We start from the raw sequence: 18385 nt of genomic DNA on the forward strand, positions 1-18385 counted from the left end.
AAAGATTGAATCAGTAGCTTCCTAAAGTGGAAATCCTCCTGCCTCTCTTTATTGTGTGTGTGGAGTTGTGATGTTTTTGTTTGTCACGTAATTTAAAGAATTCTAGGAGTGCCTGGGTGGCTCAGTTGGTTGAGCGTCCGACTTCAGCTCAGGTCATGATCTTGTGGTCTGGGAGTTCGAGCCTCGCACTGAGCTCTGTGCTGGTATCTCAGAGCCTGGAGTCTGCTTTGGATTCTGTCTGCCTCTCTCTCTGCTTCCCTGCCTCTCACAAATGAATAAACGTTAAAATAAATTATATAAAAAAAGGAATTCTAAAAGGCTTGTTAAGGTCTGAAAAATCTCCTCTGTCTGCCCCTAGCAAGTAACATTTCCATCACCATTAAATATACCTAAAGCTTTGAAGATCTTGGTTAAAATATAGCCATATTATCTGGGATTATCTGGGAGCTATTATCAGTCAGGTAACATTTTACTCTGAATTAATTCATCTAGATGGGCTCTAATGACCTGCCAGAACTCAGGACTAGTAAATTTTCCCGACTGTGGAGCTGGCTTACATCTGGTGGGCTGGAGGGAGCATGGCAGGAGGTGTGATTGGGGTGGGTGCAGGGAGGTACTGAGAAGGTCAAAGTAAAGAACATGAGGGGTGCCTGGGTGGCTTAATTGTTGAGTGTCTGACTCTTGATCTTGGCTCAGGTCATGATATTATGGTCATGAGATCAAGCCCTGCATTGGGCTCCCTTTGCCCTCCCCCACTCATGTGCACACATGTGTGCGTACTCACTCTAAAAAAAAAAAAAGTTAAAGAGAAAGGAACATGAACAGCCCCCAAAACAAATTTTGGGTATACACTTGTGCAAGGGCCTTTTTTTATGCCTCTCTTATGAACAGAGAGAAAAATTCATATAAAAGTGTTCCCTGCAAGAACCATCAAATTACAGGATTTTGATGTCACGGAATTAGGGGTGATGGATGAGCCCAAATTAACACCTATGTGCTGTGACGCTCAGAGCCTCCTGAAACCCAACTCATTTGAACATAAGAAAGAATGACCTTACTGTAAAAAGCCTCCCTTTTAGGCCCCAAAACACTGTCAGCAGAAAGACACTCTTGAGAAATCTCTCCCATCTCTTTTTATAGAAATCAAATATTACTTAAAGCAAATAAATTAGATGGCAATTATGTGCAATTGTGAGTTGTAGTATTAAAAGAAAATGCTCTTCAGTACAGTTAATTGGCATCAATTGTGATTTGTCCAAATGAATTCAATATCCAGAGTGAGGTTAATATTTTGAACACTTTAGTGATAGTGAGAGTTAAGAGTAATAAGATTCGAGCAGCCGCCAGCTATATCCAGATGACCTGTCTTGGGAGTCCTGTCACATTTCTGGGCTCACCCTGTGGTCCCACCAGCATGCCTGTGTCAGTGAGGGAGGGCCCCACGGGCCGGTTTTCATCAGGGATCTCCAAACGCTTGCTCCCCTGCTCACCCCCGCCCGCCATGTTCCCATGCAAGCGCTGTCAGACCTTCCCGCGACCTTCTGAGGGCTGCGGAGACCAGCCTTGTAAGTGGCCACAACCGCAAGCCTTGTAGGGCCCTTACGCCATTCAGGGATCTTCCCAGTCTGTGAAGCCAGCGTGCGAAGGCAGTGTGCTGTTAGTACCTCAAATCCCTCCAGAAATGTGGGATAATAAAGAAAATGTGTGTGTGAGAGTGTATGAGCACACTCAAATATTGTTAAAAATCAGAATTTGAAAAATTAACATGCTGGTTTCAGGTGGGTTTTTTTCCCCCTCAATAGGATCATCTGCCACTGTTTTTCTTTTAGAAGAATCTTCCTAACATATTTACTTGACACATACTCCTTTCTGGAAGATGAGCTGAAGACCAAATAAACCTGACGGAAATACTCATATAGACACACACGCCTACTTTGTCTTCTTTTGACAAGTTAAAGCAGCCCAGGGCTTCCACCTGCACTGGCTGGAAAGAGGACTAAGGCACCTTGCCAAGTATGTGGGTGGCTTGGGAAATGAGGCCCATTAGCCTGCCCCTCAGTCAGGTGCTGTCACTTGCTCCAGTCCACACTGAACTAGTCCCAGGGACCTCTCGGCACTGGGTACATCTGCACTGCCTATATGGGGCCTCCCCCGCTCTCACTGTGGTGAGGAAAAGAGGTCACAGTGGGATCCTGCCCTTCCTTCAGGATCTTTTTTTGAGGCTACTGTGCATCTTTCACACTGGTGGATTTGGGGATGGGGGAATCTTCTAGATACCCAGATCCTGCAGTCCAGTTCGGATCTGCCTCAGGGTGAGCTTCTCGGAAGAAGTCAGAGTCCATGGAAAAACCGCCCAGAGCTTCTTTCCTCCATATATAAATGGGGCCTTCAGTCTTTGGTGAAGTTGCTGCTGTCACAGGCCATCGCACTTTAGGGGTGGTAGAGTTTTCCACTTTGGCTTCCCCACCTGACTGAAAAAACTCCATGAAGTCACTTTCTTCTTGGCTTTCTTGTCTGTCTCTCCTTGGAAGGGAGTAGGTGATTGAATACATGTTAGGTAATAAGCTAAATGCAATCCATCCACCCATTTCTCGACTGGGCAAAAAATCAGTGAAGAGGGAAAAAAAGGAGGTTGAGAGATGATTTTGGAAACGAGAAGGAGAATGATAGAGGCTGAGGGGGCTGATGAGGACGGGGTTGTGGGAAAAAGAACAGTAGGGCCAAGACTAAGAATAGCACTAAGTTAAAAAATGGAGATTTGGGGGGCACCTGAGTGGCTCAGTTGGTTGAGTGTCTGACTTTGGTTCAGGTCATGATCTCACGGTTTGTGAGTTCGAGCTCCACGTCGGGCTCTGTGCTGATAGCTCAGAGCCTGGAGCCTGCTTCGGATTCTGTGTCTCCCTCTCTCTCTGCCTCTCCCCTGCTCACACTCTGTCTTTCTCTCTCTCTCTCAAAAATAAATGGACATTAAAAAAATTCTTTAAAAAAATATGGAGATGCCCCCCACCCCAACCTTAGAAATCCATCTGTCTGCATCAGGATGAGACCTGATCAGCACAATACGAGATACCTCTTCTCCAGGGCTGCTTGCCCATGGTGAATGACTGCTTCCAAGTTTATGGACTTCTGTGCCTGATTCTTCCAGGGGTGAAATGGAGTGGTGAGTATGGCAGAAGGAAGAGAAAATGGGCTTTGTGATCAGAGAGAACTGGCTTCAAATCCTGGGCTGGCCAGGGACTCACCGTGTGAGCCTGAGTCAGTTACCTGATGTCTCTGAGTGTGTGTTGTCACCCGTACGATGAGGACAGTAACTCCTGCCCGGTGGGGTTATGTGACAACTAAAGGGTGACAACTGAAGGACAGTGCCTGGTGTGCAGTGGGGATTCAGTAAACGTCAGCTGCCTTTTCAGCTGCACCCTGCCATCTTGACCATGAGCTGCCACCGAGGCAGCCTGGGGTTTTTGCCACGCAGATCCCAGCCGGAGAGGAGCCAGTATAAGAGAAAGGACCCTAAACACACAGCACTTGTGTTTTGGTGCCTTTGATGTCACTGAAACAAACACCAAGGTTTTAGAAATGCTGCTTGATTTGTGATTGGTCAGTGACCACAAGGTGTTGGCAGACGCTCGTTAAAAATGCAGGCGAGAGAGTCAATTTTGTTTGGCCAGAATGCAGTTCAGCACACCTGTGGGAATAAATCAGAATGCCTCCAACCAGAAGATCCAGCTCCTCACCCATCATTTTTGCATTGTTCACTTTATAGGATTTTGAGATGAGGGAGATTAAGTCAAATGGAGGTCAGGGAAAACAACGAAAACTATGACCTGGAATCAATAGCACAAAGCCATTGCTATTCTTAATTTCTTTTTGGGGCAGGTCAGGGCTCTCATTAGGAGAATCTAGTATGCCAAGTATGAAGAAGGGCAATTAACAGAGCATGACCCCAGCTCAGTGTGATTGGGCTGTGCTGTCTACATCTGAGATAGCGTAGGGATGCTTAGAGACAGTTTCTCAGCTGCACAACATCTTCCCACACATACTTTCCTAGGACTGGCCAGTCCAAGCAGCTGGACTCTCCTTCCAGCTCTGACATGGGCAGGTAGGGGTGTGTGTGTGTGTGTGTGTGTGTGTGTGTGTGTGTGTATGTGGCAGCTTTCCTCTTTGATTTTCCCATAATGAGTATTATGTATCAGGCTTTTCCTACTTCTGGGTTGTTGTAAGGGCCAATAGGAGGTGTGGCTAAAGCTCCCTGAAAAGCTGACCCCACAGGGTGTGGCAGGTCCGAATGTGTGTCTAGCTTTGAGCTTTGCAGGGCGAGGGGCAACTGGGTCTGGGACCCAGTCAGGGCCGGGGACCCAGGCAAGACCTCACAGGCAGCCAGGGAGCCCAGACCTGCCCTTCTCCAAATCACAGAGGCCACGCATCAAGCCTTCCGCTGCCTGGAGTGGACTGGCAGTGTGAGCCCGTTTCGGGTCAGAGAAAGCTGGACGGAATGCAGCTCTCTGTGTGTGTGACCCTGGACGACTGCTTATCATCTCAGAACCTCATATTCTTATCTGAAAAATAAAATGGAGGTCATTCCATCTACCCAAAGGGTAGGTAGGATGACCAGAGGTAATGTTTTAAAGTGTTTGGTGCTTGGAGGTGGTAATATGTGACAGCTCCTACATTAATTCCTTTCCGGTTCACCCCTGAAGTTCATTCTCCTTTCGCCTGCATTAAAATGCAGGGGATAGAGGACTCTAACCCTGGTCTGTAACTCCCAGCAAAAGCGAGAGGTTGATTCTGCTAGCAGGTGCACCATATGCCATTTCCGGTAAGGTGTATTTGAAGTTTATATTCAAAGGAGGTGAAACACGGAGGGTATTTTTTATCCCCGAGTCAGTTTGTCTCCTTTTCCCTTGAGAGCTGAAAACAAAGTGCTGAAAGATGGGGGAAGGCAGGCACTGAGGCGTCACTGGCCCGAGCCAGTTCTAACCTGCTGCCTGCAGAACCTGCCATCTCCAGGAGTGAGAAGTTACAATGCTGTAGACTGTCCACAGCCCTACCACCTGCTCTGTTCCTCAAAGCCCAGGAGTTCCCTCCGTCAGTCCTGTTGGACCCTGGCATTCATTGCAGACCTTGATGGAGAGAACAAGCTCCAGATTCTGTGCCAATCAAAAGCCTGCCTGGTAGAAATACTAAGCAGGAAGGTTGGTCTTGGTAGGAACTCTCTCCCCTCTTCCCTTAGATTCCCTGAGGTCACTGTGGACCACATTAGAACACCAGGAAGCTTTATGCTGGGACATTTCCTCAGCTTCTCCTCTTCCAGAATCACCTTCACTGACGTATACTTTAAATGTTATGCTCTGGGGGCACCTGGCTGGCTCAGTCAATAGAACAGGCAACTCTTGATCTCGGTGTTCAAGCCCCACATTTGGTGTGGAGATTACTTAAAAATAAAATCTTAAAAAAAAACCTCCCAATATATGTATCTTTTGTTGTATGTATATCCTTCCTTATAAGTCAAATGTAGATAGATAAATGCATATATGTTACACACGCCCATCTATACTTTATTTTACACTTTTTTCGGGAGGTACGACTTTCTCCCCAGTGGAAGTAGCTGACTGCCGGTCACGTTTAGGATCCAGTAGTTCACTCAAAGCGTTCATGGTCAAACAACCTCTGTCAGCGTCTGTGTCTCTGCAGCTTCCCGCAAATCTCATGAATCTGGGCTATAGCCTTGGACCTACTGTGGTCTTTGAAAAGACATTAATCTCAAGCTTCAGTATAATACCACCTGCCCCATTTACCTAATAAAGTGCTACGGGGACCAAATAAAAAAAAAATGAATGCCCTGTGAATGGAGCCTTTTTGAGAAGGTCTAAGAGTGCCTAAAACATCTCCGATTTACAAAGCAGCAGCATCGCTTGATGAGCAAAATGCACCTGGTGGGAGCCAGGAAGGAGACAAACCTGTGAAACACTCTGCTTGCCCCTCCAGCACCATTCCCCACCCTCCTCCACCGGGCTCTGTCTAGACTGCAACAGCTGGGCTATTTTGCCTTCAGGCTTCAGCCACAGGAACAAACAGCAGGAGGCGGGGGGATGGAAGCAGAAAGAGGTCGAGTGCCTTCCTTACTTGGGGCTGCAAGCTGTGGGTCCCCTCCCACAGCTGGTGCTGAGAGAGGGCAAGTTACACTTCTCTCCAGCTTTTGGTCACCACTCCCGCAGGTAATGGCTGCCTCTGGCTCCCTAACAGTTGCTCCATTAAATATTCCTAAGTTACCCTCTTGGAAGGTGCCGCATGTTTCCTGCTGGGGTCTGGTTGTGTCCCCCAACCCCTAAGGCTTAACCCTCACACAACCTCCTTGAGGTAGACATGACTGCTCATCTTACAGAGGAGAAAAGGATATGGTTAAATAAATCTCCCAAAGTCATATAAATTCTAAGCTATAGGTATCAAACTCAGATCTGTCTTATGCCCTTTCTATCTGTCTCACGTTCTCTTAGGTGGGTAAAATGTTTTTGATACTATATTTGTTCACCCTCTTTCTCGTCCCTCCACATGAAAACACAATCCAATGCAATGAGTATAAATTTACAAATATCTGGTTTATGTTATATTGAGATAAAACCTTTATCAATGCTGGGATGGAGAATTCACTTACTGTATCCTATCATCTTCTTTTACTTTTTTTTTTTTAAATGATAAATAGCACCTAATTGCATGTGACAGTGGAAAGCATAAGATTGTCAGGGGAAGTCCAGGATGATACTGCCTCTGGTAATTGTACTAATAGGAACATTCCAGGAAAAAAAAAAAAAAAATCAAAATAAAGAAGATTAAATTTTCCTGTCTACTTCAGGCTGGATTCTTAGTATATACTTTATGTGTCCTATCCAATCTGGAGACAGGAGACATCAGTTTATCTGAATATTTGATTTGATTTTTCTAGTTGTTAGCAGAAGCAAAGAGAGGTACTAAAAGAGAGGCATTCACTGGGAGATCTTGGAATTTCTTATATAATTTATATTTCAGGAGATAAAATATACATCCTAATACTTTTAACCCATTACATCTAGCTGCCATTTAAGGTAGAGTGGGCCCTTATTGTTCCCTCTTGGATTGGGTAGTGGGAAAACCCAGATGATTTTGTGAAGAGACTGCAAGAAGATGGGGGGTTAGACCCTTCAGGTCCATTCCCAGTGTTGCCTCTGGGGGGTAGCCCTGGAAACCTAGATGTCTTTTAGCCTGTGCACATACAATGAACCCCCAAGATGTTATGTGCTTCCTTCATTAGTGGTAAAATGCTTGATTTGCCTTGGACAAACAAAGACAGCAAATGATTAGTTGGTACTCAGCTATAACAAATGCAACGCTGTGAATAACCACACCACACAGAGTCCATTATTCAGCAGTGGATTATTTAATAATCAACCCTCCCTGCATTAGGCAAAATCTTAGGTGTCCTGAAAACCTAGTTTGAGTATCTTTATTGGCTATGACATTTCCTCTTCTGTGAATATCCTCTTCATTTTTTATTTATGTAGAAGTTTAATCTTTCTTTTCTTCTTTCTTTCTTTCTTTCTTTCTTTCTTTCTTTCTTTCTTTCTTTCTTTCTTTCTTTCTCTCTCTCTCTCTCTCTCTCTCTCTCTCTTTCTCTCTTTCTCTCTTTCTCTCTTTCTCTCTCCCTCCCTCCCTTTCTCTCTCTCTCTTTCTTTTTGTAAGCCCCATGCCCAACCTGGGGCTTAAAGTCACAACTCCAAGATCAAGAGTCCCATGTTCTACTGACTGAGTCAGCCAGGTGCCCCAGAAATTTGAGCTTTAATTTTTTTTTAATGTTTATTTTGAGAGAGAGAGAGAGAGAGAGAGAGAGAGAGAGAGAGAGAGGGAGAGAGAGAGAGAAGAGTAGAGAAAGCGCACACATGGAAGCAGGAAAAGGGCAGAGAGAAAGAGAGGGAAAAAGAGAATCCCAAGCAGGATCCCTGTTGTCAGCGTAGAGCCTGATGAGGGGCTCCAACTCACAAAACTGTGAGATCATGACCTGAGCTGAAATCAGGAGTCAGACTTTGAATCTACTGAGTGAGTCACCCAGGCACCCCTAAAACATCTATATGTTGATTGATTTTAAACAAAAATTTTAATATTCATTTTTGAGAGAGAGCAAGAGAGCAAGAGAGCAAGGGAGGGGCAGAGAGAGAGGGAGACACAGAATCTGAAACAGGCTCCAGGCTTCGAGCTGTCAGCACAGAGCCCGATGCAGGGCTTGAACTCACAAACTGTGAGATCATGACCTGAGCTTAAGCTGTATGTTTAACTGACTGAGCCACGCAGGCGCCCAGGTTTTGAATGATTGTTGTTGGTAGACAAGCACACTGTTAATTTTTGCATATTGATTATATGTTCAAGAAATATTGCTGCGCCATTTTATTGGTTCTAGTAGTTTGTCAATAGATTTTCTTAAATTTTATGTAAAGATAATCATACCTTCTGTGAGTAATGAAATTTTGTTACTTCTTGTGCAATTCTTACATCTCTTATTTATTTTCTTGCCTTATCCCTCTAGCTAGGACCTTCAACATAATGTTTTAATGGCAGTGGTGGTGGAGGCATCTTCTCTTGTTCCTGATTTTCAAGGAAGGACGTCTAATGGTTCACAATTAGGAATGATGTCATGGTAGGCAAGGAAGGCTATAGTTCCAAGGAGAAGGGCCAAGTAAGGTTCAGAGAAGGTTTGAGAAAACAGGTTGTGTGTGTGTGTGTGTGTGTTTGTGTGTCGAGGGGTGCCTTGGGGGGATGGTGGTGGAACATTAGGCACAAGATTAAATCCTAGTCCAACTCTGAAGGGGGTCTATTGGTAATGCTTTTTTCCAAGCGAAATGGTAAGTAAATAGGTGTCCGTCACACGATTATAAGTTTTTGAACGTAGGAAGTATTCGCAATAACTTTTTTTTTTTGTCAGAAAGAATGAATAGGTAGTGTGGAAGTAGAAGCACCAGGAACAGATTAGTTTTAAAAATGAAATGGTAGTGATGAAAGGGCAAGAGAAAGAGTAAAAGCTCATGATGTAGAAGGTGCAAGTCATTGTCTTGAGCGCACTTGGAGTTGAAGGGAAGATGCCAACGGAGAGAAAGGGCTTCACTGTGGGGGAAAAAGAAAGTAACTGATAGACTAAACTCCAGAGTAGTAAAAGGAGAGGTGATTAAGGACTCAGGAAGAACAATACTTAAAATGTGGAAGCAACTCAAGAGTCTATCAGTGGATGAATGGATAAGCAAAATGTGGCATAGATATGATGAAATATTATTCAGCTTTCAAAAAGGAAATCCTGACACACGCTACAATGTGGATGGACCTCAGGGTGCCTGGGTGGCTCGTCGGTTGAGCGTCTGACGCTCAGGTCATGATCTCACAGTTCGTGGGTTCAAGCCCCATGTTGGGCTCTGTGCTGACAGCTCAGAGCCTGGACCCTGCTTCGATTCTGTGTCTCCCTTTCTCTCTGCCCCTCCCCTGCTCACACTCTGTCTCTCTCTCTCAAAAATAAATAAACATTAAAAAAAAAACATGGATGGACCTTAAAGTTGCTATGCTAAGAGAAATAAACCAGTCACAAGAAGATAAATACTGTATCCACTTATTTGAGACTCCATCCCACTTATATGAGACACAGTCAAAATCATAGAGACAGAGCCACAGAGTTCTACCTCAAGAAGCAAGAAAAAACTCAAACAACCTAACCTTACACCTAAAGGAGCTAGAAAAAAGAATATAAGTCCACATCCAGGAAAAGAAAGGAAATAATAAAGATTAGAGTGGAAATAAATGGTAAAGAAACTAAAAAACAAACAACAGAACAGAACAATGAAACTCGTTCTTTGAAAAGATCAGCAAAATTGATAAACTGTAGAAAGACTCATTTAAAAAGAGAGAGAGGACACAAGCCAAATTACTAATAAAAAAGGAGAAATAACAACAAACACCAAAGAAATACAAGCCATTTTAACAGAATATTATGAAAACTATATGCCAACAAATTGGACAACTTAGAAGAAATGGATAAATTCCTAGAAACATATAACCTACCAATTTGAGCAGACCAATCACCAACAATGAAATCGAATGACTAATCAAAAAGTTCCCCCCACAAAAAAAGTCCAGGACTAGACGGCTTCACAGTTGAATTCTACCAAACACTCAAAGAAAAGTTAATACTCATTCTTCTTAAACAATTCCAAAAAACATAAGAGAAAGGAAAACTTCCAAATTCATTCTATGAGGCCAGTATCACCTTGATACCAAACCCAGATAAAGACACCACAAAAAAGAGAACTACAGGCCAATATCTTTCATATATTCATTTGAATATAGATGGAAAAGTCCTCAAAAAAAGATGAACAAACTGATTCCAATAATATATTAAAAAATCACTCACCACTATTAAGTGGGATTTATTCCTCGGATGTAAGGGTGGGCTAACAGTCATAAAACAATCAACATGATATGTCATATCAATAAGAGAAAGGATAAAAACTGATATGATCATTTCGATAGATGCAGAAAAAGCATTTCATAAAGTACAATATCCTTTCATGATAAAAACCCTCTGCAAAATAGGTCTAGAGGGAACATATCTCAACATAATAAAGACCTTATATGAAAACCACACAGCAGGGGCACCTGGGTGGCTCAGTCAGTTAAGTGTCCGACATTTGATTTTGGCTCAGGTCATGATCTCATGGTTCGTGGGATTGAGCCCTGCATCAGGCTCTGTGCTGACAGCGTGGAGCCTGCTTGGGATTCTCTCTTCCTCTCTGTGCTTTCCCCTTCCCTGCTTATGTTCCCACCCCCCACCCCCTAATACATAAATTAACACTAAAAAAAAAAAAAAAAGAAAAGAAAAGAAAACCACACAGCAAACATTATACTTAATGCAGAAAAACTAAGAGCTTTTCCCCTATGGTCAGGAAGAAAACAAGGATGTCCACTCTTACCACTTTTATTCCACATAGTACTGGAAGTTCTACCCACAGCGACCAGACAAAATAAAGAAATAAAAGGCATTCAAATTGGTAAGGAGGAAGTTAAACTCTATTTGCAGATAACATGATATGATATATAGAAAACCATAGACTCCACCAAAAGTTTACTAGAACTGATAAATTTAGTAAAGTTTCAGGATAAAAAAATCAATGCACAGAAACCTATTGCATCCCTGTACACTAATAATGAAGTAGCAGAAAGTGAAATTAAAAACATAATCCCATTTATAATTGTACCAAAAATAATAAGATATCTAGGAATAAACTTAACCAACAAGGTAAGACCTATACTCTGAAAACTGTAAGACACTGATGAAAGAAATTCAAGGTGACACAAAGAAAGGGACATTCCATGTTATGGATTGAAAGAATATTGTGAAAATGTCCATACTCCCCAAAGCAATCTACAGATTTAATGCAATCTCTATCAAAATACCAATAGCATTTTCATAGAACTAGAACAAACAATCCTAAAATTTGTATGGAATCACAAAAGACCCAGAATAGCCAAAGCAATCTTGAAAAAGAACAACAAAACTGGAGGTATCACAATTCCAGATTTCAAGCTATATTACAAAGCAATAGTAATTAAAACAGTATGGTACTGGCATGAAAAAAAACTCTTAGATAAATGGAATAGAACAGAAAACCCAGAAATAAACCCACAATTATATGGTCAATTAATCTTTGACAAAGGAGTAATGAATATACAATGGGGAAAAGATAGTCTATTCAACAAATGGTGTTGGGACAACTGGACATGCTGAAGAATGAAACTGGACCACTTTCTTTCACCATATACAAAAATAAACTCAAAATGGATCAATGATCTAAATATGAGACCTGAAACCATAGAAATCCTTGAAGAGAGCACAGGCAGTAATCTCTCTGATATTGGCAATAATAACATTTTTCTGGATATGTCTCCTGAGGCAAGGGAAATAAAAGCAAAAATAAACTATTGGGACTACATTAAAGCAAAGCATTTTTGCACAGCAAGGGAAATAACAAAACTAAAAGGCAACCTATGGAATGGGAGAGGATATTTGCAAATGGCATATCCAGTAAAGGGTTAGTATTTGAAATACATAAAGAACTGATACAACTGATACAATACTCAAAAAACAAACAACCCAATTAAAAGGAAGACATGAACAGATATTTCTCCAAAGAAGACATACAGATGGTCAACACACACACGAAAAGATCACTCATCATCACGGAAATGCAAATTGAAACTACCATGAGATATCACCTCACACCTGTCAGAATGGCTAAAATAAAAAACACAAGAAACAACAAGTATTGATAGGACATGGAGAAAAAGGAACCCTCATATGCTGTTGGTGGGAATGCAAATTGGTGCAGCCACTGTGGAAAACAGTATGGAGTTTCCTCAGAACATTAAAAATAGGACTACCTATGATCCAGGAATCACAGTTTGGATGTTTACCCCCTCTCCTCCAAAAATAAAAACACCAATTTAAAGGGATACATGCAACCCTATGTTTACTGCAGTATTATTTACAATAGGAAAACTATGGAGGCAACCCAAATGTTCATTGAAAGATGAATGGATAAAGAAGATGTGTGTGTGAGTGTGTGCACCCTCACAGACTGGAATATTATTTAGCTATAAAAAAGAATGAAATCTTTCTATTTGCAACAACATGGATAGCACTAGAGAGTATAATGCTGAGTGAAATAAGTCAGAGAAAGACAAATACCATATGATCCCACACATATGTGGAATTTAACAATCAAAACAAATGAGCAAAGGAAAAAAAAAGAGAGAGACAAACCAAGAAGCAGATTCTTAACTATAGAGAACTGTTGGTTACCAAAGAGGAGGTGGTGGAGAGGTGATGGAAGAAATGGGGGATGAGGATTAAAGAGTATACTTATCATGATGAAAAACACAACGAAATAAAATTAAATGATTAAAAAAAATCACAGAGACAGAAAGCAGAATAGTGGTTCCCCGGGCTGAGTAGGAGGATGGAAAGTAGTCTCTGGGACATAAAAAGGAAAGAGACAGAGATGATTGAATAAAAATAGGGTGACGATAAAGAAAAGATTTGGGGTGGACAAGAAAGAATTTGAAGTTGATATTGGATGAGCTTCATCTCTGTGGAGGGGCCGGTGGGGTCCACAGAGGGTGGAAGTGTGTCGCAGAGTTGAGCAAAGAGGAGGAGGTTTGGAACCACGTGTGGGAGGGAGGCATGAAGGGCGAGCTAGGAATGAATGAAGGAGGCAGCATCTGGCCAGGAATGCTCAGCAGAGGTGAGTCGTATGGACGTGCAGAAGATGCATCACCAGGTGTGGAGTCTTTCTCCAGCAATGCTCAGCTACCTAGGAATGGAGAAACCTGGATCGAAGGTTCTTGAAGTGAGGGGAAGCAGTTTGGGGTGCTGACAAAATCTGAGCAGGGCAGAGCAAGACACATTCTCTGTCCATATTTATATTTGGGAGGGGGTCTCTGGAGATAGCTTTGCTTTTGAGGACTAAATTGTGAGGGGCTGGGAGGCCTGTGAGTTGTGTTTGCTGTAAGATCTGAGCCCGTAACGGAGCCCCTAAGCAAGTCTCCTGCAGGAGTGGAGCCCCTGTAATGTCCGTAATATAAAAGGGGCTGAGGAACATTCTTCCGGATTGATTGGTTTGGGTGAAAGATGTCTGCAATGTTAGCTTTCAGGGCAAGTCTATGGGGTCTTCAAGATATTTTTAGGCAGTTTCAGACTGACAGTAAGATATTCTGGATTGTATTCGGCCTTCACAGCAGGAAGTAGCCTGGGACACAGCTAGAATTTACCAACTTATTTCAACATGACTTTAACTGCCACAGAAGCTGCTACATGGTAATGACTGCAAACCACATGCCCTATTTCTCTCCTGCAGAACCTTCAGCTAGAAACCGCTCTGCTGTTCTAGTGCACAGCTTTGCTCTTTATTATTGGGGATTACACAGAAGGGGCCAGTCTTGGGAGCCCAGGAAATTTTTACCAGCATTCAGAAAGAAGAAAAAGACTGAGTTTAACATGTTGAAAGGTGTTAAAACCTGCTAATTCTCCAGATGGCGTGACAAAGAGGATTCGGTTCCAAATTTACTGCCCCCCAGGAGTGGTTTCGCTGGAGTAAGACCAGCCAAACTGGCAGAGTTATTCTGACATCACAATAATGCAGTGGGAGGTGGGGCTCCTTTTCCTAGGAGAATTTTAGAAAGGCAGGCCAGGCAGCTAAGTGGCCTTAAGATTGCTCAAGGAAGTTGGGGGTTCTCAGTTGTAATTCTAGACTTTCTATCTGACTGAATGACCTGGTAATCGGGCGTCTCTTGAAGCACACATCTATTTGTCTTGTATCCCCAGAGCCTGGCATACACACACGCTTCAGGGACTTAATATAGAAGGAATCACCAGTGGATTTGAAATTAGGTGGCCACGTGGTAGTATAAAATACTCACATCTGATAGTATCACCTCCTGGTTTCCGCCTTCTTAGGGAAAGGAAAACTACTCCGAGGGCTGGAACAGTGTTAAATAAGAGGCTGCGTTCTAGAAGCAGACTGCTGGCAGGGAATCCCTGTTCCGCTGCTTTCTAGTTGAATAGCCTCACTGAGCTATCGTGTTGTCGTCTATAAAACGGGGACGATATATTCGTACCTGCTTCACAGATCACTGTGAGGATGAAATGAAACAATATAGGCAAAGCCCCTGGCACACAGCAAAATCACAGTAATGTAAGGGAGCTGGGAATCACTCTGCTGTCAACACTACGTTTAGGCTTAATCTTTTTTTAATGTTTATTTTTGACAGAGAGAGAGAGAGAGAGAGAGCGAGAGTAGGGGAGGAACAGAAAGAGAGGGGGACAGAGGGCCCGAAGTGGGCTCTGTACTGACAGCAGAGAGCTGGTCATGAACTCATGAACTGTGAGATCATGACCTGAGCCAAAGTCAGACACGTAACCAACTGAGTCACCCAGGCGCCATCTTTTTGCCTAATCTTAAGATTCACTTCTCATCCCCCTCTTGCAGCCTGGGGTCTTCCTAAACATACCAAACATGCAGAGTGTTACTGCTCATAGAGAAGCTGTGAGGGTCAGGGAATTTCTAGAACCTAGTGCAGTGCCCATGTCATAGTACCTCCTCAACACATGCTTAGACAAAGAGTGAATGTTGAAAGAAATTTGCTCTTACCCTCTGGGAATTGCAAAACACACAAACTAGTCTTACGAAGCAAGTATTTACAGGTTTCCATGTATGCAATACAATTGTTGGACCCTTCAGTTTCGGAACCACAATAATTCACTGAAATTAATCAAAGTGTCTGGAGGTCAGTAGTTCTCAAATTTTACCACATAAGAGTTCCTGGGTTAACTTGAAAATTCTCAGAGTCAGAATCTGAAGATCTGGGAAGAGGGTTGTCTTCAGCATTTTATTTTTATTTTATTCTATAGTTTTAATTTATTTATTTTGAGAGACAGAGAGAGAGGGAACAAGCTTGGGATGGGCAGAGAGGGAGAGAGAGACAATCTAAGCAGACTCTGCACGGTCAGCACGGAGCCTGAGGCAGGGCCCGAACTCATGAACCCTGAGATCATGACCTGAGCCAAAATCAAGAGTTGGATGCTTAAGTGACTGAGCCACTCAGGTGCCCGTTTGGCATTTTATTATTATTTTTTAAAATTATTTTTAAGTTTATTTGCCTATTCTGAGAGAGAGAATGAGAGCAAGCGAGCATAAGCAGGGTAGGGGCAGAGAGAGGAGAGAGAATCCCAAGCGGTCTCCATGCTGTCAACACAGAGCCCCATGCGGGGCTTGAAGCCACGAGCCCTGAGATCAAGACCTGAGCCAAAGGCAAACCCTTAGCCGCTTAACCGACTGGTAGCCCAGGTGCCCCGCCCCTCTGGCATTTTAAGTAGTCTCCCAGGTAGTTCTGACGCAATACTTCAGGGCAGTCTGAAGGCCTCTGTTGAGAAGCTCTTAAAAATGTTGCTTAAAAATGTGACGGCTGCTCATCTAGAAGCAAGAATTTGTGTGGTCTTTTACTTTTATGGTTCCTTCTTTTTTCTCCAATGGGCAAAAGAATAGTAGGATTGAAATTACCTTCAGTTCATAGATGGGGCTGGGAGAATATGGTGTTGAGCAAGCATAGACACGTTAAAGGATTTGGCATACAGATCTAGAGTCCTCTGGACCCACTCTATGCCTGGAAATCATCCAGAAGGGTTCTACTTTCAGATTGTTAAGGTAGGAGCCTATCTGTTTCTCAGTCTGACATTTCAGGAGGAGTGTATTTTCGCCTTCAGGATTAAGGAAGAAATATTCTGCGCTGCCAATATAAATAATTCAAAATCTAAGAGAGCATAATGTGGACCACAGCATACTCCAAATCTAAGAAGAATGCATCCAGATCAGCATTAAAAGTCTACTACTAGGAAATAAATGCTAGGCCCATCAGTTGGCAGGGGAGAAGTTTCTGTGCATTTCCATGATTTTTCTAAGGAATTAAACTCCCCCAGAATCTGGACTTTGCATTTAACCTCCATCTGAGGTCATCAGTCTGTTCCATCGCTACACGGTGCCACCTGGCATCACCCCCCCCACCCCCCTTACTAATCTGTTGTTGTGAATGTTGCCTTGAAAGGGTCTTAAGATTCAATTATTAATCAGAACCAATTTAACAGGCTGTTGATGCCAGGAATGAAATTTTTTCAATTTACAAAGCTGGGATAAGCTGATCAAGGAGAATGGTACGATTTCACAGGAAATACATTAAGCTTCCCACGCCTGCCTAAAGAGCTTACTGAGGTTCACAAGAGTGCAAAGAAAGGTGTGTTTAGGTGGATACGTTACCAGTCAATGGAGAGTAATTATGGGGAATTTATAAGCCATAGCAACCTCAGTTTAGATAAAGTTTTCTTAACTTGCAAGGAAGGGTCACGTTGCTATACTCTCTCTTTTTAAAATCTCTTAAAATTAAAAAAAAAATGTTTATTTATTTTTGAGAGAGAGAGAGAGACAGGGAGGGGCAGAGAGAGAGAGAGGGAGGGAGACAGAATCTGAAGCAGGCTCTAGGCTCTGAGCTGTCAGCACAGAGCCTGACACAGGGCTTGAACCTGTAAACGAAAGATCATGATCTGAGCCCCAGTTGGATGCTTAACTGACTGAGCCATCCGGGCACCCTTTTATTTAAAAATTTCATTTAAAAAGTAGCCCCAGACATTTTACTTAGACAAAAGGTGCTTCACAAATGATATTTTCTGCACTTAAATCTGCTTTATTCTTCTTTTTCACATTAAAGCTATGAGAAGCCACAAGCTTACCAATTATCTTATGAGGTGCCAGACTTCAGACAGGATGGTGATAAATTACTTAAGTCATTTGCAATATTCTGGAAGTGCAGACCATTGTACTGAGTGTGAGAAACCACGCTCTTGAAGAGGGTCACTCATGATGCATGAATTGACCTCACCACGGAACCTCACACTGCCCTGGGTATGGATGGATCACCTAGACAGGTGATGGGTACTCATCCAAACATAAGAATCTTTGTGGTTTTTTTTGAACTTTTACATTTCCTCCTTTTTTTTTTTTTCTCCTGTAGATGAATGGATACTAAGGTGGAAATTACCTTCAGTCATAGATTGGAAACGTTTTCTCCCCACAGGCGTAGAATTTCACCTCTAACGCTGTGTAAGAATCTGATTATCTCCCGGTCAGGGGAGACGGTGAGGTACGGGCAACCAGTTGCACAACTTACAGGCCCAGGGCTAGATGAAAATTGTTCAGAAAGTGGGGAAAAAGTGCCATTAAAGGCATTACAATACAAAGCTTTTTCCTTTTTTCTTGTGGTCTTTCTTTTGCCTTGTCATGGTTTTTGCTTGCATTTACTTTTTCTTACTGTAAAATGTGTATAACATAAAATTTGCCCTCTTAACCTTTTTTGTATTTATGCATCACAGGTACATTTTGTACATTTTAAAAAAGTTTATTTATTTCTTTTGAGACAGACAGAGGGGTGCCTGGGTGGCTCAGTAATCATCTGACTTCAGCTCAGGTCATGATCTCACAGTTCATGGGTTCGAGCACTGCATTGGGCTCTGTGCTGACAGCTCAGAGCCTGGAGCCTGCTTCAGATTCTGTGTCTCCCTTTCTCTCTGCCTCTTTCCCACTCACGCTTTATCTCTGTCTCAAACATAAATAAAACATCAAAAAAAAAAAAAAAGAAAAAGAAACAGAGATAATGCAAGTGGGGGAGGGGCAGAGAGAGAGGGAGAAAGAGAATCCCAAGCAGGCTCCACACTGCCAGAGCAGAGCCTGACATGGGGCTCGAACTCATGAATCCATGAGTTCCTGACCTGACCTGA

The 18385-nt window shown here is 42.7% G+C and overlaps 1 protein-coding gene across 3 annotated transcripts in view; it reads right to left on the minus strand.

The window, feature by feature from the left end:
* The window catches only part of LHFPL3 (LHFPL tetraspan subfamily member 3), a 574983-nt gene that overhangs the window by 33154 nt on the left and 523444 nt on the right, over window positions 1-18385 (minus strand). The gene's annotated exons all lie outside the window — the stretch shown is intronic.

This window comes from Felis catus, chromosome A2 (genome assembly GCF_018350175.1).
Source record: "Felis catus isolate Fca126 chromosome A2, F.catus_Fca126_mat1.0, whole genome shotgun sequence".
Taxonomy (NCBI): Eukaryota; Metazoa; Chordata; class Mammalia; order Carnivora; family Felidae; genus Felis; species Felis catus.